The sequence below is a fragment of the Chiloscyllium plagiosum genome, unplaced genomic scaffold, assembly GCF_037043375.1.
Source record: "Chiloscyllium plagiosum isolate Xiang-an unplaced genomic scaffold, Cpla_swu_hap1 HiC_scaffold_3, whole genome shotgun sequence".
In the NCBI taxonomy this organism is placed as follows: domain Eukaryota; kingdom Metazoa; phylum Chordata; class Chondrichthyes; order Orectolobiformes; family Hemiscylliidae; genus Chiloscyllium; species Chiloscyllium plagiosum.
In genome coordinates, this window is record NW_028270141.1 from 51,489,143 (window position 1) to 51,509,307 (window position 20,165).

The following is a 20,165-nucleotide window of genomic DNA, read 5'->3' on the forward strand; positions in this document are numbered from 1 at the left end:
ACATGTTGTGAAACTTGAAAGGGTTCAGAAAAGATTTACAAGAATGTTGTCAGGATTGGAGGGTTTGAGTTAGAGGCAGAGGTTGAATAGGCTGGGGATGTTTTCCCTGGAGCATCAGAGGCTCAGGGGTAACCTTACAGAGGTTTATAAAATTATGAGGAGCATAGATAGGGTAAATAGGCAAGGTATTTTCCCTAGGGTGGGGATGTCCAAAACTAGAAGGCATAGGTTAAGGTGAAAGAAAAAAGATGTAAAAGGTACCTAAGGAGCAACCTTTACATGCAGAGGGTGGTGCACGTATGGAATGAGCTGCAAGATGAAGTGGTGGAGGCTGGTATGATTACAAGATTTAAAAGGCATCTGGATGGATATATGAATAGGGAGGGCTTAGAGGGATATGGGCCAAGTGATGGCAAATGGAACTAGATTTATATAGGAATCTGGTTGGCATGGAAGAGTTGGACCCAAGGATCTGTTTCCATGCTGTATGACTCTATGACTCTTTCTCCCTTTCCCACTAACAGTTTCTTCTTTCCTCAGTTTGATCGTTCATCTGCAAAATGTGATTTCTCGATATGCCTACGAGATATGCTCCCCAACTGTCTTGCTAGAAATGGAGTAGGGCCTTATAAACAGAGTCCTAAGATACTCTGCTCATGGTAATTTATAGCAAACATGAAAGGAAACAGAGGTTGGCACTCTGGAAGGTTAAACATGACTTTTGTTTGGTTCAGTCCATTTCTAGGAAATTACCATAACACCCACCAGTGGACAGCAAGAGTAGAACTATTTTTAAAATTATTATTCTATCATAGGATGTTGGCATTGCTGGTAAAGCCAGCATTAGTTTCCCATTCCTAACTGCCCTTGAAAAAATTGTGAGCTGCTTTCTTGAACCATGTGTGAGGAAGGAATTCCAGGATTTTAACCCAGTGACACTGAAGGAAGGTGATACTTTTCCAAGACAGGATGGTAAGTGGCTTGGAGAATTTGCAGATTGTGGTGTTCCTATGCATTGACTACTCCTGCCTTTTTAGGCAGGTGTGCAGGTTTGGAAATGGTCATTGGAAATTGTCATTGCCTGGTGTTATATGGTGTAAAAACAACCCACCACTTATCAGTTCAAGCGTGCATTGCATCCATATCTCACTGAAAATGGACACAAGCTGCTTTAGTATTTAAGAGGTGCTGTGCATTATGTAATTATTAATGATCATTCCCACTTCTGATGTTATGATGGAGGGAAGGTTATTGATGAAACAGTAGATGATGGTTGGGTCCAGAACACTAGACTGAATAACCCCTGCAACGATGTTCTGAAGTTGATTTGTGTGGCCTCCACCAGCTGCAACTATTCTGGTTTGAACTCGGTATGACTTCAACCACTGAAGAGGTCCTCCTCCAATTTCAATTGACTTCAAATTTGCCACAGCTCCTTGATGCCCCACAAATTAGTTAGATGCCAAGGATGATCATACTCATCAAAACTCTCAAGTTTAAATTTTACCAATGCTGCAATAAGATGGTGCATTGCCTTGCCAAGACCTAAGCTTAATATCCATTAACAAGTAATTGTCAGTCAGTGCTGCTTGATAGTTTTCATTTATTTGTCAATAATTTCAGGGTAGATCAATGGGATCCTAATGTTCTAAATTGGGTTTGCTCTGTTCTTTGTTATCAGAATAAACCTATGTAACTTTCCCCATTGCCCAGTAGATATTATATGTGCACTACTGCAGCCTGGCTTGGGCACAGTTGTTCTGAAGAATGAGACTGCAGCAGTGCTGCTGGCTAGGATCTTGTCAGGGCTCATAGCCTTTGCAATATGCAAGCAGCTATTAATTTACTTGTGCACCATAACATATCATGGAATAAAGGATAGAATGTTCATTCATCCAATGGCAGCTTTAGGGAGAAAGTATTGGTTTATTTTCCACAAAGTTGTATGCACAGAACCTACATGCAATCATTCTTTCAGCAAACATATGCAGCTGTTTTATCATTTGTAAATCTGAACTGGTGCCTGTCCTTACAACATATAACCTCTCACACATTTTCAGTCAAGAATTTCTAGTGTGATTTGAAAAGAAAAGTCATTGAATTGTCAGTTATAAAATTTAACTAGTTACCAGGTTTGAACAATACTTGACTTTAAGCATTCAATATTAACCAGCAGTTAATGTTTAACAAAGTTGAAATTCCATCGTGAAATGTTTGACTTCAAAACACAGGACTAACACTATGAATAATGAATAATTTTAGTAAAAGCTGCAATATCACTAATAATTTATTAGCAATATTCCAGGACAGCAAAGAGAGAGTTATGGCCAATTCATGTATAATTAATAATATTGTAGAACACACCATTAATTTGTAATACATGCTGGTTACGTCAAAAGTAACAAAGCTGTTCCCTCATTAAATGACCTTGTCAAACTTACTTCATCTCTGTTCGTGTGGGATCTCAGACAGGCTATTGTTCTGCCAACATCATCATTAAGCCATAAGTGAATGTAATTAAGATGAAGTAACTTCTCCTCATGTACCAAACCATTAACATTCACTGCAAGTTAAGCGTCGATAAAGATTGGTTAAATAGGATAAAACATTGCATCCTCCTTTACCTTGGTCTTGAGACAACGCTTCTTACAGAAGCACTACAGAAAGGAACATTTTAATTTCTTTAAAATGCCTGTGGAATCCATAATTTTTTCAAAGAATATTTTAAAAAAGACTTTCAGAATTTCATCATTGGTAAAGGGTTCAAATATAATTTAGTTGGATAACAATCCAATAACATAGTATAATAATAACTGGTCAATTTGACCTTGTGATCCTTGAAGTGGAAGCATGAACAACAAAATTTCAGATGTAAATGTCACGTGGCTGGGACAAAACATCTGTAGCATGGGAAGAACAGAGAAGGCATAGTTACATACAGTCATGTGTATGATGTTCTTAACACTTTCAACAAGCTAAAATTAAGTTTGGAGAACAGATTATTAATTTGACAATTCTGTTGCTACACTTCAGGTTTGTTTGAGCTGACCAGACTGTTTAGTGAGGTTTATCAAAGGAGTTAGATCAAGGCCCTCTGTGGAAACCATGACATTAAGATTGTCGCGAACCTCACTGGTGATGTTCTGCAGTTGTGTGCCAATGACTGGCTCTGGGTAAATTAGATTGAGTGGAGCTACCATTGCAGGTGTCATGGGGACTAAAACCACTGACTGAGAAAAGTGAAAGATTCTGCATTGCAGGGACTGAGTTAGAAAGGCTAGTGTTTCACGTCATGCTACATAGTGTGGGTAGTGATCCAAATGCTTGTAATCTAATTAGATAATCTTTATATCTGGTATTCCATATCATCTTAGTAATAATGACCGTCACTTGTTGTAAAAACCCATCTGATTCACTGATGCTTTTCACTAAAAGAAATCTGTCCTTGCCTGCTCTGGCCGACATGTGACCACATGATCTATGAAGAGCGGTTGGCTGTTAATGGCTCTTAAAAAATACAATCAATTAAGGATGGACAACAAATATTGCTTCATTTTTATGACACTTGTGATTTTTAACAACAACAATTTGTTAATTCAAGTTTAATTCATGTAGGTTCTGAATTGTGTTCAAGCAAATCCACCAAAAAGTGAGCTTTCATTGGTTATTTGCTCATCGGGGGTCATTTGTTAATTTAGTCATTGTGGTTTTGGATTCACTCACAAAAACTGTCACAGACTGTGTCCTAAGTTTAGCTGATCTGAGCTACAATGGGAAGTATGCCCATGCAATAGGCCTTAATTCCTGAGTTTACACATCTAAGGAGCTCTTACTCACTGTCTCAAGACTCCAGCTGCAAGTGAATGTGCGGATGTGGCATGAGATTAAGGCCCATGTCCAACTCCTTCACTGCTGGATAACAGGTTATCCTACCAATAAGGCAAATAGTGAGGAACAACATCGACAAATGAAATAATTAATAGAAAGGGATTTATAGTCATAGGAACACTCATGGAAGATTTTTTTTAAAAAGGTATAGATTCACATTACACAAGAAAAGTTTTGTTTACTGACACATTAAGCCTGTCGTGTCTGAGTCTGAGAGAACTGTTGCCTATAATTTCAAAAGGACACGTCAAGTCTGCAGAGGATTCAGGAACATCAGGAAGGTCACCAAGCTAAAGACTTGGAAAGACTAGTAAAGAGCAAATTTTATCCAGTGACCAGTCTAGAAGCCTCATGTTGCTGTATTGCTGGTTGCTTTGAGAGAAAAAAGGGAGTGTAAGCTGGCATCTCTCAAGGAATTCCAACAAAATCAGATAAAGTTGGAATGAATCGGATGCACAGCATTAGTTACCTGAATATTAAAACGTATACCAGAAGACAATACAATGATAAAATATGAAAAGTTTATGGAGGGAACTCCAGAGTTTAGGGCCAAGGAAGCTAAAAATCAGGTCACTAATAATGGGATGATAAAAATCAAGGCTATGCATCAAGCCAGAATTGGAAGAGTTGCAGAGATCTTGGAGGACTGTATGACCAGTGGAAACTGCAACAAGAAGGACATAGGTGAAAACAAGAACTGTCTCTGTAATGGCCATTATTTTGAATCAAGCATGCTATAACATTTCACCTTCTCTTATTCTATCTCTTGGGGTTTGGTAGGGGTGGGTGAGCTGGGAAGGGATAGGCATTGCTAGATGAGAACAGAGTTACGGAGCACATCCCAGAAGTTGAGAAGTCTTGGCAACTCATTTTCTCAGGGATGGTTAAATACCAAGAGATCAGAGAACAAATCCTGGAAGGTTTACGAAGGTCAACTCATAACATGCAGAAGTTCAACTGTCTGCAGCTACTCATGTAGCTTGGAGACGGCGCTCTTTTATGTGCAAATTATTTGGAACAGAGGATGGGTAGAGATATGACAAGTATAGAAAAATCAGCTGGCTCCATACATCACAGTTTAATTCCAAATTTAATTGAAATACATGCACAAGCCTGATCCCCATGAAACAAACCAATTGTATGAGCCATGGAGCAATGCTCCCAAATAGATGTGGAAAGAGCAAGTGTCCTGATGTAGCCACAACCAGAGGGAGCTTTATACCTGCATTGTCACTGTCAAAACATAGTAGATATCAGACCACAAGGAGGCAGTTTAATGAATTTGAATTATTGGGGAGCAGGGAAATTCAGGAAGACAAATATTCTTTCCTGTGCTAACAGAGATTGATCAAAGTGCTCAGCTGGCATAAATCTGAACCTTTGCAGGAATGAATAATGGTATCCATTCCTTGATTTAATATGTGCTGCTCAGCATTGTTTGCAAAGAGAAGCAGAAAGTTTTCTTCATCCAGAAAACCCTAAAGTTACAGCAATTTTGACAATGGTCACAGATGCATATTTTGGACTAAGAGTACGGATAGAAGAAAACACAAGCACAAAGCCCAGAAGGTGACTCATCAAATTAGACACATTTTATCTGAACAGTTAGTTTACACAATTTAAAACTACTGCACTCCCTCTATTGTTAGCACTTTAAAATACAGCAACACACTGAGTGCACACATTGGTCCATGTGAACAGTAGGACAGCAAAGCTGTTACACAAAAGCATGAGATAATGAGATCAATGAGATCCTTATATTAAAAAAATGTGAGCTTTTACTATTGCAAACAGCAAGCAGTCATCAACTCTGCTGAAGGTCTGGACTACTTTGCAAGCTGCAGGATGGTCTCAGCATAACAAAGAATGATTAGTAAAGATAAACAGAAAACAGTAAGCTAATGGCAATACCACTCTCAAATCATAAATCTGGCAATGAGTGGATTAAAAGATGGACTAAGAGTTGTGTATCTTCAGTACCAGTGGTGATCTCTTTAACTCTGCTTGCTTTGCAAAAATGAAATCTCACTTTAAATTCCCCATTAACTATAGAAGAATATTAAAATACATTAATCAGCCATTAAGTTCACCATAAAAGCTATGTCTAGTAATTCACAGTATAAGTCCCTTTTTAACAAATTGAAGATTCTTAATGATTGTGTTCATTGGGTACCCATCCTTTTTAAATACACTGTATAGGTGATTTTCCTCTGCTCTACGTAGTTCCTCTGTGCTGCAGTGTGTGTTGGCTCAATGAAATAATGTTCTGATGCAGCTTTGTTTGTGTATGTTGGAATGATTGTTTCTGTAGTTCAATATTTGGTCCATATGTGTTGTTTTCCTGCAGATGCTGGTTTGAATCTCCCCATTGGCTGTTCGTTCTACTGCAACACCGAGGCATGGTCATTGTTGTTGTTTTCCTCCTCTATAGTGAATGAACACAGTCCACTGATTTCTGAGCAACAAAACCAAAGAAGCAGACAAAACACCATCTAGAAACCCCAAAGACACCTCAGAAATGACTGCCAGACTACTCAGATCCCTTGGCATCATGGTAGCCCACAAACCAACCAACACACTAAACCAACAGTTAATGAACTTGAAAAACCCTATACATATAACAAGCAAAATTAATGTCATTTACAAAATACCTTGCAAGAATTGTAACAAACACTACATTGGACAAACAAGCAGAAAACTAGCCACCAGGATACATGAACATCAACTAGCCACAACAAGACATGACCCTCTCTTACTAGTATCCTTACATACAGATGAGGAAGGACATCACTTTGTAACAACACATCCATCCTAGGACAAGCCAAAAAGAGAGACACGCGAGAATTCTTAGAAGCATGGCATTCCAACTGGAACTCTATCAACAAACACATTGACTTGGATTCCATTTACCACCCTCTGAGAAAAAGAACTGGAAATGACATCACCATTGGAAATGATGTCACCACAGGAAATTACATCACCAACACAAGGAAACCCAAGCATATATATAGAAAGTGAGCTACACCACCAGTGCTTCATTTGGAGGCTCACTGAAGATGTTACCTAGTATGGTGATGAAATGTCTGAAAATGAACCTTCCAACTCAGCGAGCAAACCTGCATCCTATTTTTATTATGCTTGGTGAGTAAGTGGTTTAGAACACTGGAGCAGGGAATGGAGGAGGTGTGGTGGAAGGGATGGCTAGATGACTGAGGGAGGAAAACGCATTCTCCTCCAATATGTCCATCCTTGGCCTCCTCCATTGCTGCAGTAAACAGACCGCGAATTGGAGGAATGACATCTCCTCTACTGTCTAGGCGGCGTATAGCCCCAAAACTTAACATTGACTTGTCAAATTTCAAATAAACTTCCCACCCATCCCCCGGCTCCCATTCCAGCCCTGCCTCCTCCCTTCCATTCCTCTGATCAACCTTTCCTTGTAGCCAACAAACAGATTCATACCTCCCATTGACCAACTAGGTTGTACCCACTCCCTCTATTCACCTTTCATTACTTCGCCATTCTATTTTCCTCACCCCCCCCCCCCCTCCTTTTATCTGTAGCTCCCCCTGCCCTCACCCACAGTCCTGAAGAAGAATTATACCCAAAACATTGATTTCTCCACCTTCGGATGCAGCTTGGCTTGCTGTGTTCTTCCAGCCTCCTTTTTCTCAACCTTGGATTCCAGTATTTGCAATTTCTTTGTCTCTATCTACTGTGAGGGAGCTGCAGTCATGCTTTCTTGTAACAACAGTTACTAAACTGTTTGCAGTGAATCTGTCTCATGAGTAATCCTGTAATATAACTTCAAATAAACAACTCATCTTTAGTTTATCAGTCGCAGTGTAAAACTGAAAGTTTGTGTTAAGCAATCATAAAATCACAACAAAGGGAACAATTTAAACCATTGACTCATTCCTTCGGGTCACTAATTACTACAAATTTGATTTAAAAAAATTCAAGTTTACTGCTTTACTTTTCCTTTGACTCATTTCCCCTGTTTCACAGTCTATGGCCTTTTCTCTCTTTTATTAAAATTTCTTTTTCTATATTTCATTTTTTTTCACACTTTCAGCAAATTAGGATACAGAATCTTTTTGATCTCAAAGGTTCAGCAAACATCTAAAAGAGATTTTCACTCCACAATTCCTAGTCTAACAAATGTGATCATCCATAGAATCACAGAGCACCAAAGAAGCCATTTAGCCCATCATGTTAATATCAACTATCTGAAATAGCTATACAGTTAGGTTTGCATCTCCTGATTCATGTTTTTCTTTTAAAATATTTATCAAATCCCTTTTTGAAAGTTAATAATGAATTTGCTTCCATCACTTTTCAAGAAATGCATTAAAGGACTCACTGTGTAGAAAACATGAATCCTCATGCTATCTCTCCTTCCTTTGTACATCCTTTAAATCTATATCCGCTGGTTGCCAAAACTTCAACAACTGGCAACAGTTTCTCCTTATTTAGTCTTTCAATGATATGTAGATTTTGAAATCCTCAAATCTCCTATTCACTACCTCTGCTCAGATTAAAAATCTTAGTTTCTCCTAACATTTCACTTAACTTAAGTTCCTCACCTCTGCCACCATTCCAGCAAATCCTATCTGCACCTTGTCCAAAGCTTTAACATCTTTCAGAAATTGTGGTGTTCAAAATGGGACACAATACTCAATCAGAGGTCTAACCAGAGTTTTATGGAGGTTTAGCAAAACATTCTGTTCTGTACCATATGCCATAATTAATAAAGCCTATAAGTCCATATCCTTCTTAAAACATTTTATCAACTTCAAAGATTTGTAAACATAAACCCTGTCAGTTCTTGACACCCCTACTGTAAGATTGTACCATTTTGTTTATATTGCTTTCCCTTATTCTTTCAACCAACACATATTTCTTCAACTTTTCCACATCAAATTTTATCTTCCATATTTCTAACCTTTTCTCCAATCAATGGTCTTCTGAATCAAACATGGAGAATACTGGAAAAACTCAGTCGGTCTGGCAGCATCTGTGGAGTCAGCAGCAGGGTTTCAAGTCTGGTAAGACTCTTCTTTAGAATGGCTCACTATTGCTCGATCAAAATCCTGGAATTCCCTCCCTCATGGTTATTTTGGATGCAGCTACATCATAAAAATTCCAGTCGATCAAAATGGTAGCTTACCACCACCTTCTCATGATGGGTAATAAATTCAGGCCTTGATTCTAGTGCCACACCCTGTAACTGTATAAATAAGAAAGAAATTCCTCATATATTACTTTATTTCAACCCGTCTTTAATCATGAAGGAAGCTTCAGCTTTAGATTTGGTTCCCATTCCCCACATGGGAATGTGAAATTCATCTCTACTTCGAACATTTTGGGACTAAATTAATTTAGGATATCTGGATGGCATATAAAAGTTGGACTGAAGGATCCGTTTCTGTGCTGTACATCTCTATAACTCCATGATTCCTAGTCAGATACATAAAATAATTTTTCCTTTTTTTTCATCTTTTGGTTGAACAGCACCTCATGTCCTTATAAAACTTCCCCCAAAATGCATCCATTTCAACTAGACAGCACCTTCAAACTCTATGATGTCTACTAACCAAAAGCACAAGGAGTGTAGTTTCCCGCAGATGCATAAGAACACCATCTGCGGATTGGAAGTTCCCTTCCAATCACTCACCATTCTGACTTAGAAATATATTAGTGTTCCTTCACTATCACTGGGTCAAAATCTGCAGCCCCTACCATGTTGCCTGCATCTGTTGAAGAAGGCAGATTACCACCGCTTCAATTAGAAATGGGACCAAATGCTGAACATATCAGTGATCAAAATATACCAAGAGTAGATAAAAACCTACTCCGTGAATTTGAGTTCAACTATCTAACCAGACTTTGGATAAAAAAATAGTTCCTTTCGAACTCCTAACTAGATTTATTAAAGATCCTTTCATATTAATGACTTGTCCTTTTAGTGTTTCCAAGAAGTGCAAACATTTTCTCTTTGTCTACCTGGCTTTCATCATTTTAAAGACTTTTATAATGTCACATCTTAACCTTTGCTGTCTTTGAGACTTGCAACCAAATTGCAATGAGCCAACCTCAGATAACCTGAAATTCCAGGTGTGGTGAAATTGTCAGCCATTCTTGCCAGCACAATAAGAAGTCCAATCAAAAGATGCCAATGATAAATTGAAGCTTAAGATTAGTAATGCTGGATTAGCCAAATTTATGCATGCTACTCACTTGACTTCCCCAACTTTACTGTGTGGAGTTGGGTGTGCACTGATGGACTACTGCACCAGTTCAAGACGAGGCATCCTCTTCTGTGTGGTCAGTGGTGACAGTGTAGCTGTACTGACAGCAACAGATGATTGGATGTAGAATGGTGTCACTAACCATGCACCAAGAGACATTTTTACTCTGGCTGAAATGGACCTCTCTTCCCATCTTATCACATTGTGCTTTAATATTTGGAATTGGAAGCTGTAAGCATGGAATGTGAAACAAGGACCATATCATTACACCACCTTGGATAACCTGAAAAGCTGCCATTCGTGAAATAGGAAAGTTTAAGAAGCCATGTTGATTTGGGAATGTAAAGATGTTACCCAGGTAGTGTGGGATTAATAAAATTAGTTTTATTAGTGTGGGACAGCCAACAGTTTTGAGATGTGGGTCAGGAGAGTAGACAATGAAAAGAATGCAAAATATTTATCTCAAAAACTCTGGAGGAATCTGATGAATGCATCAGGGTTGAGGAGATTTGCTTCCTTTCCAGGAGCTGGATTCTATGGCGGTTGAATAATCTCATCCTGGAGCTGTAGACTCTGCTATAAGTGGCACAGGTAGTTGTTGATGAGGAGGGTGGGTGAAATGCTTTGGATTCTGCACACTCTTCACACGACCTCCACGTGCTCTATGCTCAAAATTGTTGCCGTTTTTGTGGATATTTCTCCTGGGTAAGCAATTCCTATATGTAGGGGTGTACTGTACATGCTTATAACAAAATGACACATGTCTTGGCAGTCAAGTTGGCTGACAAATAAAAAGGCATCCTGTCTGAGCTCTAATGTACAAGATGGCTGACAGGAGCTAAATAAGACAAACAATCTGTGTTGCCTTTAATTAAAAGACACACAGCATCTTGAACAGAGTTACATCAAGGCCATGATTACATCATTCTAGATTGTTGTGATAAGAGTATGTCTGCAAAATTGACCATTGACTAATCTTAGCCTTCATTAATGGTAGAATAATTGTCCCCATGAATGAATAAACACCAGGTGCAGGATACAGCCCAGTCAACTCCCTAAGCAGCTATCAGAACAATAGCTAAGGATAGTTTGTAGAAAATAGTTGTTTTTTAAGTTACTCAGAATATTAAACAAAAAGGTTCTAGTTAAAGATGCTTCAGAATCATAGGGATAGCTTTAACACAAAAAGAAAGATACACATAACCCAAACTTAACAAAAATATGAAAGAAAAAGCATTTAGACCTAGATGTGAAGTTAACTAGCTTTAGGAAATAACTTTTCTTATGCGTGAACAAGATAGATTGTTCATGGCCCATTAATTCCAAAACCCTCACAGTAAGAATAGCTATATAACTTTATGTTATGTAACTAACTATGTAACAGAAGTCCATCTTACAAATAGAATAGCAAGAAAGTTAAAACTAACTGTCTTTTGTATAATTTCTATAGAATAAGAACAATAGGAAATATGAGGAGTAATTGAATTTGATAAGATAAAATATGAACAACAGAATTTAAACTGTCCAAACAGATAAGCCAGCCTGAGAGGCCTGAAGTTATGTAGCAACTAACTTTGGAATGTGAATGAATAGGATGCATAGAAAAATCACCAAGTCTTGGAGCTTATGTTGTCTGGTAAACACCATAAGATCATGGGAATCTCAGGTTGTCCATAGGGATGCCTATCATTGATTAGGCATTTTACAGTATTGAGTGTATGGATTAGGAGGAAAGGACTGTAACCACATTGTATGTGATCATTGTAATACAGAAATGTTTAAAACATTGCTTTTGACTGTACAAGTTAGAGTGTGTCATGGATCTTCCTTCTTAGGCCAATCTCAGGGGAAGGTCCTTTGGCCATCTCCTCGCATTAACCAGTTTCTGCTTGAATAAACATCTTCCACTCGCCTGAATCCTGTCTGCATCTTGAGTTTTCATCCCAATCGGGAGTTATGCTCCTTCAGCGGGAGGTTGCACTTATTTGGGGAGATTCTCAGGGTGCACTTGTCGCATTTTCCCTGCCATCCTTGTGATTGGTTACCATTGCAGAGCTTGGAGTAGAGCATTTGTTTAGGCATTTGTTTATTGTCTTATACTGGGCATGCAGACAATGATACCTGCGCATTGCAGCTGATCATATGTTACAAATGCCTCAATATGAATCATCGGCTGTATCCCAAGGTGAGGCTACAAAGGCCACTGAGATCCTCCTAGGTATCAAAAATATGGAAATCATTTTTGACTGCATTGCTGATATAGCAGACCTATCTTATTTCACTTGAAATGAAAGAACAGTAAAGAACTTTGAAGTTTAAACTTTAAAGAACCAACGAAGATTCCAGATCCAACTCCCCAACATTTTCTCAATTCCTTTAGCTGTTTAAAACCAGCAGCAAGGACAAGGTGACTCACTGATGGAGTGACTTAAACTAGGTCAGTTAGTCGAAATTCATGCTCCATTCGAAATAATTTGTCTGCATAATTATTGGTGACAAAGTCTTTGATCTGTTATGTTCAACTCAAATGTCATTGTTTTCCAATCTTTATGTATTCTGTTCGGAAAAGTTACATCTTACACAAGTTACCACTTACAAATATTTATTGACAAAAGCAAATTTTAAACATGCATAAATGAAGTTAGTAGAAAAAGGCATATGTTCTTTATCAATGAATTATTTAAATTCAATTTCTTCTCAGTATTTTTTGCGGTATAATGTTGAACTGTATTGATTGTATGGCTTCTGAGCGTGAGAAACACTTAACAATCTAGTCCCTATATAATGATCAACACTATCAAATATCTTAACTTTCCCTGGTGTTTTCTTATCTCACAAGTCTCTTAATAGACACTGAAAATCAAACTTGCAATGCTGTAAGATTGTTTGTACTGTGCCCTGTGGAGAGATCTTGCCCTTTATTTCTATATTGGAAACTATTCTAACCATGGTGCAAATATTTGGCTGTGCAGGGACAATGAGAAGATGAAATTGATGCTATTGTTGCCACGAAGTGGGAAGGAAAAGGTTGACAGGATAAAAAGTCCTGTGCGAAGTCAGTATTTATTAATAATCAGCTTCAAAATTGTGTTCATCAATGATATTGGCTGGCAAAAGAATTTGTTCACATTTCTGTATATTCAACACATTATGTTAGACTTGAAACATTACTGTTTTTGCTGTGCTTTCAGTTCAGACTAGGCATTACATGAAAAAGGAAGACTGCTGTGATTAAAACTCATTACTATAGATCTTTAATCCTTTTGTTTGGGTGGAAGATTTGGTCGCAGAATAAATTGTATTGGAAATAATTGGCTATGTCTAGGGACCATTAACCTTTATAGAATATTATTTGCCAGTATTACAGTAAGCCATTGAACTCTGTGCATTATAAACACCCACCTTGGGCTTCACCACTAATCTCTGAACTATACAGATCCAGTCACTTCTATGCATGTTGGTAACAGCTTCTCTGCCTTTCTGTAGCAGAGACGAAGCCTGAGCTGGAGCTAATAACCCACAAAATTAATCCTTCATACTAGGAACAAATCCCAATGTTGATTCCTAATCACCCTTTAATAAGGCTTTAACAAAATTAATGAGACTTTTTTGTTTAGCACTTTTGTATTAATAGATTCAAAGTGGTTTTACAGCATTAGAGTAGAACTCAATGCAGTAATAAATGCAAGAAGGCTCTTAGTGAAGTAATGTCTTGTGACTTCAGTGCTAGAACAATTCCTTTCTAATACAGTTTGTAATGAATGGAAATGATTATTGATGGTGTAAAAGATGACAACATTTATTTTAATTGTGGACCAAAATGAGAAAAGGATATTGCTTTAATCCAAAGACAATGTAAAATTTGCTACACTTTTTAAATCAAGTTACTGGAACTCACTGTGAGTTGTTTTTACACTATTACTTTGTTCAAGCAGTAAGGGGAGATGTCCAAGATTCCTTGGCACCATAGGTGTAAGCAGAACAAGCATCACTCAGAGACAGACTGCAGACTGGTGAGCGCAAACAAAACTGGTTGTGGAGGGCAAGAGTCATCATCAATGACAAAAACTTTGGTTCAAACATAAGTGTACAGAAGATGGATGAGCCATGCAGGTCATAGAGTCATAGAGATGTACACCGCGGAAACAGACCCTTAGGTTCAACTCATCCATGCCAACCTGATATCCCAACCCAATCTAATCCCATCTGCCAGCACCTGGCCCAAGTCCCTCCAAATGTTTCTATTCATAGACCCATCCATGTGCCTTTTAAATGTTGCAATTGTACCAGCCTCCACCACTTCCGCTGGCAGCTCATTCCATACACGTGCCACCCTCGGCGTGAAAACGTTGCCCCTTAGGTCTCTTTTATACCTTTCCCTTTTCACCCTAAACCTATGCACTCTACTTCTGGACTCCCCCACCCCAGGGAAAAGACTTTGTTTGTTTATCCTATCCATGCCCCTCATGATTTTATAAACCTCTATTAGGTCACTCCTCAGCCTCTGATGCTCCAGGGAAAACAGCCCCAGTCTATTCAACCTCTCCCTATAGTTCAAATCCTCCAACCCTGGCAACATCCTTGTACATCTTTTCTGAACGCTTTCAAGTTTCAGAACATTTTTCCGATAGGAAGGAGACCAGAATTGCACACAATATTCCAACAGTGGCCTAACCAATGCCCTATACAGCCGCAACATGACCTCCCAACTCCTGTACTTAATACTCTGACTAATAAGGGAAAGCATACCAAATGTCTCCTTCACTATTCTATCTACCTGCGACTCAACTTTCAAGGAGCAATGAACTTGCACTCCAAGGTTTCTTTGTTCAGCAACACTCACTCAGATCTTACAATTAAGTGTATAAGTCCTAATAAGATTTGCTTTCCCAAAATGCAGCACCTCACATTTATCTAAATTAAATGCCATCTACCACTTCTCAGCCCATTGGCCCATCTGGTCAAGATCCTGTTGTAATCTGAGATGAACTTCTTTGCTGCCCACTACACCTCCAATTTTGGTGTCATCGGCAAACTTACTAACTTTACCTCTTATGCTCACATCCAAATCATTTATATAAATGATGAAAGATAGTGGATCCAGCACTAATCCTTGTGGCACTCCACTGGTCACAGGCCTCCAGTCTGAAAAACGATCCTCTACCACAACCATCTGTCTTCTACCTTTGAGCCAGTTCTGTATCCAAATGGCTAGTTCTCCCTGTATTCCATGGGATCTACCTTGGCTAACCAGTCTCCCATGGGGAACCTAGTCGAATGCTTTACTGAAGTTCATATAGATCACGTCCACCACTCTGCCCTCATTAATACTCTTTGTTACTTCTTCAAAAAACTCAATCAAGTTTGTGAGACATGATTTCCCACACACAAAGTCATGTTGACTATCCCAAATCAGTCCTTGCCTTTCCAAATTCATGTACATCCAGTCCCTCAGGATTCCCTCCAACAACTTGCCCACCACCGACATCAGGCTCACTGGTCTATAGTTCCCTGGCTTGTCCTTACCACCCTTCTTAAACAGTGACACCATGTTAGCCAATCTTCAGTTTTCTGGAACCTCACCTGTGACTATCGATGATACAAATATCTCAATAAGAGGCCCAGGAATCACTTCCCTAGCTTCCCATAGACTTCTAGGGTACACCTGATCAGGTCCTGGGGATTTATCACCATCTGTCACCATCTATTTCCCTACATTCTATATCTTCCATATCGTTTTCCACAGTAAATACTGATGCAAAATACTTGTTTAGTATCTCCCCCATCTCCTGCGGCTCCACGTAAAGGCCACCTTGCTGATCTTTGAGGGGCCCTATTCTCTCCCTAGTTACCCTTTTGTCCTTAATGTATTTGTAAAAACCCTTTGGATTCTCCTTAACCCTATTTGCCAAAACTATCTCATGTCCCCTTTTTGCCCTCCTGATTTCTCTCTTATGTATACTCTTACTTCCTTTATACTCTTCTAAGGATTCACTCGATCTATCCTGTCTATACCTGATATATGCTTCCTCCTTTTTCTTAACCAAACCCTCAATTTCTTTAGTCATCTAGCATTCCCTATACCTACCAGCCTTTCCTTTCACCCTAACAGGAATATACTTTCTCTGGATTCTTGTTATCTCATTTTTGAAGGCTTCCCATTTTCCAGCTGTCCCTTTACCTGCGAACATCTGCCCCCAATCAGCTTTTGAAAGTTATTACCTAATGCATCAAAATTGGCCTTTCTCCAATTTAGAACTTCAACTTTTAGATCTGGTCTATCCTTTTCCATCACTATTTTAAAACTAATAGAATTATGATCGCTGGCCTCAAAGTGTTCCCCCACTGACACCTCCATCACCTGCCCTGCCTTAGTTCCCAAGAGTAGGTCCAAGTTTTGAACCTTCTCTAGTAGGTACATCCATATACTGAATCAGAAAATGTTCTTGTACACACTTAATAAATTCCTCTCCATATAAACCCTTATCACTGTGTCAGCCCCAGTCTATGTTTGGAAAGGTAAAATCTGCTATCATAACCACGCTATTATTCTTAAAAATAACTGAGATCTCCTTACAAATTTGATTCTCAATTTCCCTCTGATTATTAGGGGGTCGATAATACAATCCCAATAAGGTGATCATCCCTTTCTTATTTTCCAGTTCCACCCAACTAACTTCCCTGGATGTATTTCCAGGAATATCTTCCCTCAGTACAGCTGTAATGCTATCCCTTATTAAAAACACCACTTTCCCGTCTCTCTTGTCTCCCTTTCTATCCTTCCTGTAGCATTTGTATCCTGGAACATTAAGCTGCTAGTCCTGCCCATCCCTGAGCTATGTTTCTGTAATTGCTATGATATCTCAGTCTCATGCTTCTAACCATGCCCTGAGTTCATCTGCCTTCCCTGTTAGGCCTCTTGTTTTGAAATAAATGCAGTTTAATTTATCAGTCCTACCTTGTTCTCTGCTTTGTCCCTGCCTGCCCTGACTGTTTGACTCGCCTTTGTTCTCAACTGTACCAGTCTCAGATTGACCTCTTTCCTCTCTATCTCCCTGGGTCATACCCCAGCCACCCCTCCCACACCTTACTAGCTTAAATCCTCCTGAAGAGCTGTAGCAAATCTCCCAGCCAGTATATTGGTCCCCTTCCAATTTTGGTGCAATCCGTCTTTCTTGTACAGGTCACTTCTACCCAAAAAGAGCTTCCAATGTTCCAAAAATGTGAATCCTCCTCCCATACATCAGCTCTTCAGCCCATGCATTCATCTGCTCTATCCTCCTATTCCTAACCTCACTAGCTCGCAGCACCGGGAATAATCCAGATATTACTACCTGCCTAACTGTCTGTCATCTCCCTCCAGAATCTCAACCTTTTCCCTTCCTATGTCGTTCGTTCCAATGTGTACAACGATCTCCTGCTGGCCCCTCTCCCCCTTAAGAACATTCTGCACCCTCTCTGAGACATCCTTGATCCTGGCACCAGGGAGGCAATGCACCATTCTGATTTTTCACTGCTGCCTACAGAAGCGTCTGTCTGTATCTCAGACTAGAGAGTCCCCTAACACAATTGATCTCTTGAAACATGACATACCCCTTAATTGCATTAGAGTCAGTCTCAATACCAGAAACTTGGATGTTCGTGCTACCTTCCCCTGAGAATCCATCACTCCCTACATTTTCCAAATTAGCATACTTGTTTGAAATAAGGATAGCCACAGAAAACTCCTGCACTACCTGCCTACCTCTCTTACCTTTCCTGGAGTTAACCCATCTATGTGGCTGTATCTGAGACTTTCTCCCCTTCCGAGAACTGCCATCAATCACATCCCCTTTCTATTGTAAGTTCCTCAGTTCCTCTAACTGTCTCTCCAACCAATCCATTTGATCAGATAGGATTTGCAACCGATGGCATTTATTGCAGATAAACTCGCCCTAAACTCCCACATCCAACAAGAGCATATCACTCTACTAAAGGCCACTTTAGCTTCTTTGAATCTACAGACCCAGAAAATAGCACTGTCTTATTCCTCTACAAAACACTGCTCCAGGTTAAATTAATACTTACAGCTTATATTTTAAGTTTCACCAAGAGACATAGCTCAATAAAACCTATAATCAAGAAAGAACCCACTCTACTCTACTGCAGACTTATTGTAAGGCTAAGCTTAAAATGTCCACTTATCTGTTTCTGTACTGTGAGCTCTCCCAAACAGGTTCCTCCAAGATCAGTTGTGATTTTCACTGTTTGTTAGTTTTCCCAAACACACTCCGATGTCCAGCGGTACAAGGATTCAACAGCAAAGGCAGTAACTGCGTAGGTTCACTGTTGTGTCATTTAACAAACTTGTTTTCTTTCTTTCTTTCTTTCTTTCTCTCTCTCTCTCTCTCCTGTACTGACCTCACCATTGTGCTTCCTCTGTCTGTTCTACCTTTTAAAAGTGCTGTTGTTTTGACTTTTTTTTTCTCCAAAAGTTCCAAAATAATGTAAGAGCATATAAAACAGTAATTGCTGCTCCTAGAATTCGAGGAAATAACTTCCAACACCTAAAATACCTCAGAAAAGGAGCATCTGTTACAGCCAGAAATTTTTATCATCCTCCATTTTGAATTACCCAGAATCCTTCCACTGGGTCTGCAAGAGAGAAAGACTCCCTCTATGCAGTGAAATAATCAAAATCTGAAGATTCTTTGTCATCAGTTTCTGCAAGTTGTTGTCTCTAACTAGTAACTGAAAGACTGAACTATTAAAGAGCTAATTTCCCTGTGTCTGCAATGAAGAACTACAAGAGCTTGAAAAGAATGTTAAGCTCAGAGATCAGAAGGACTTGGGAACAAATGGAATGCCTCATCGAATTCTGTAGTCTAGTGCTATTGAACTGTGGTTCCCCAGCATGTTTTCTTACCATCCATAATTTCAATGTTTGTTTTTCTGTCTGCATATATGAATAGGGGTCTAAGAAGGGTTTAGTGTTTTGGCTAGTGGTAATTCATAGAATCTCTGAAAGAATTCCTAATGGTAGTGTCCTCGGCTCAACCTTCTTTAGCTGCTTCATAAATGACCTTCCCTCTGACAGAAGGTCAGAAGTAGGGATGTTCGCTGATTGCACAATGTTCAGAACCACTCATGACTTCTCAGTCCATGTTCAAATGCAACAAGATCTGGACAGTATCCAGGCTTGGGCTGACCATCATGAATAAGAGACAATCTAACCACCACACCTTGGCATTCAACAGTGTTATCATCACTGAATCTCCTACTTTAAACGTCATTGTCATTGACCAGAAACTGAACTGGACTCACCACATAAGCACAGTGGCTACAAGAGCAGGTCAGAAGCTAGGAATACTGCAGGGAGTAATTCACCTCCTGACTCCTCAAAGCCTGTCCACCACCTACAGGGCACAAAGTCAGGAATACTGCCTGGATGAGTGCAGCCCAAACAACATTAAAGAAGCTTAACACTATCCAAGACAAAGCAGCCCCCTTAATTGGCACCACATCAACAAGCATCCATTCTCCCCGCCACTGATGCTCAGTTGCAGAAGCATGTACTATCTACAAGATGCACTGCAGAAGTTCACCAAAGATCCTCAAACAGCACTTTCCAATCCTACGACCATGACCAGACATGGGAATACCACCACCTTCACTTACCCTTCCAAGCCGTTCGCCATCCTGACTTGTTGCCATTCATTCACTGTTACTGGGTCAAAAGGCTGGAACTCCCTCCCTACGGGCATTGTGGACTGCAATGATTCAAGAAGGCAGCTCACCACCACCTTCTCAAAGGCAACTGTGGATGGGCAATAAATGCTGGCCAGCCAGTGATGCCCACATTCCTACAAATGAATAATTAAAAAAACATTTACCTACGGCTAGAATTGCTTTCTTTGTAATGAATAGTAGTTTCATGTAAACTGCAAAGATGTAGTTGGTGTTTTCTGTTCACCTGAATCTATCAGGCAGAAAAACTGAAGACTTTGAGTAACTTGATTAAACTGTTGCAATGACTCTGGGAGTAGT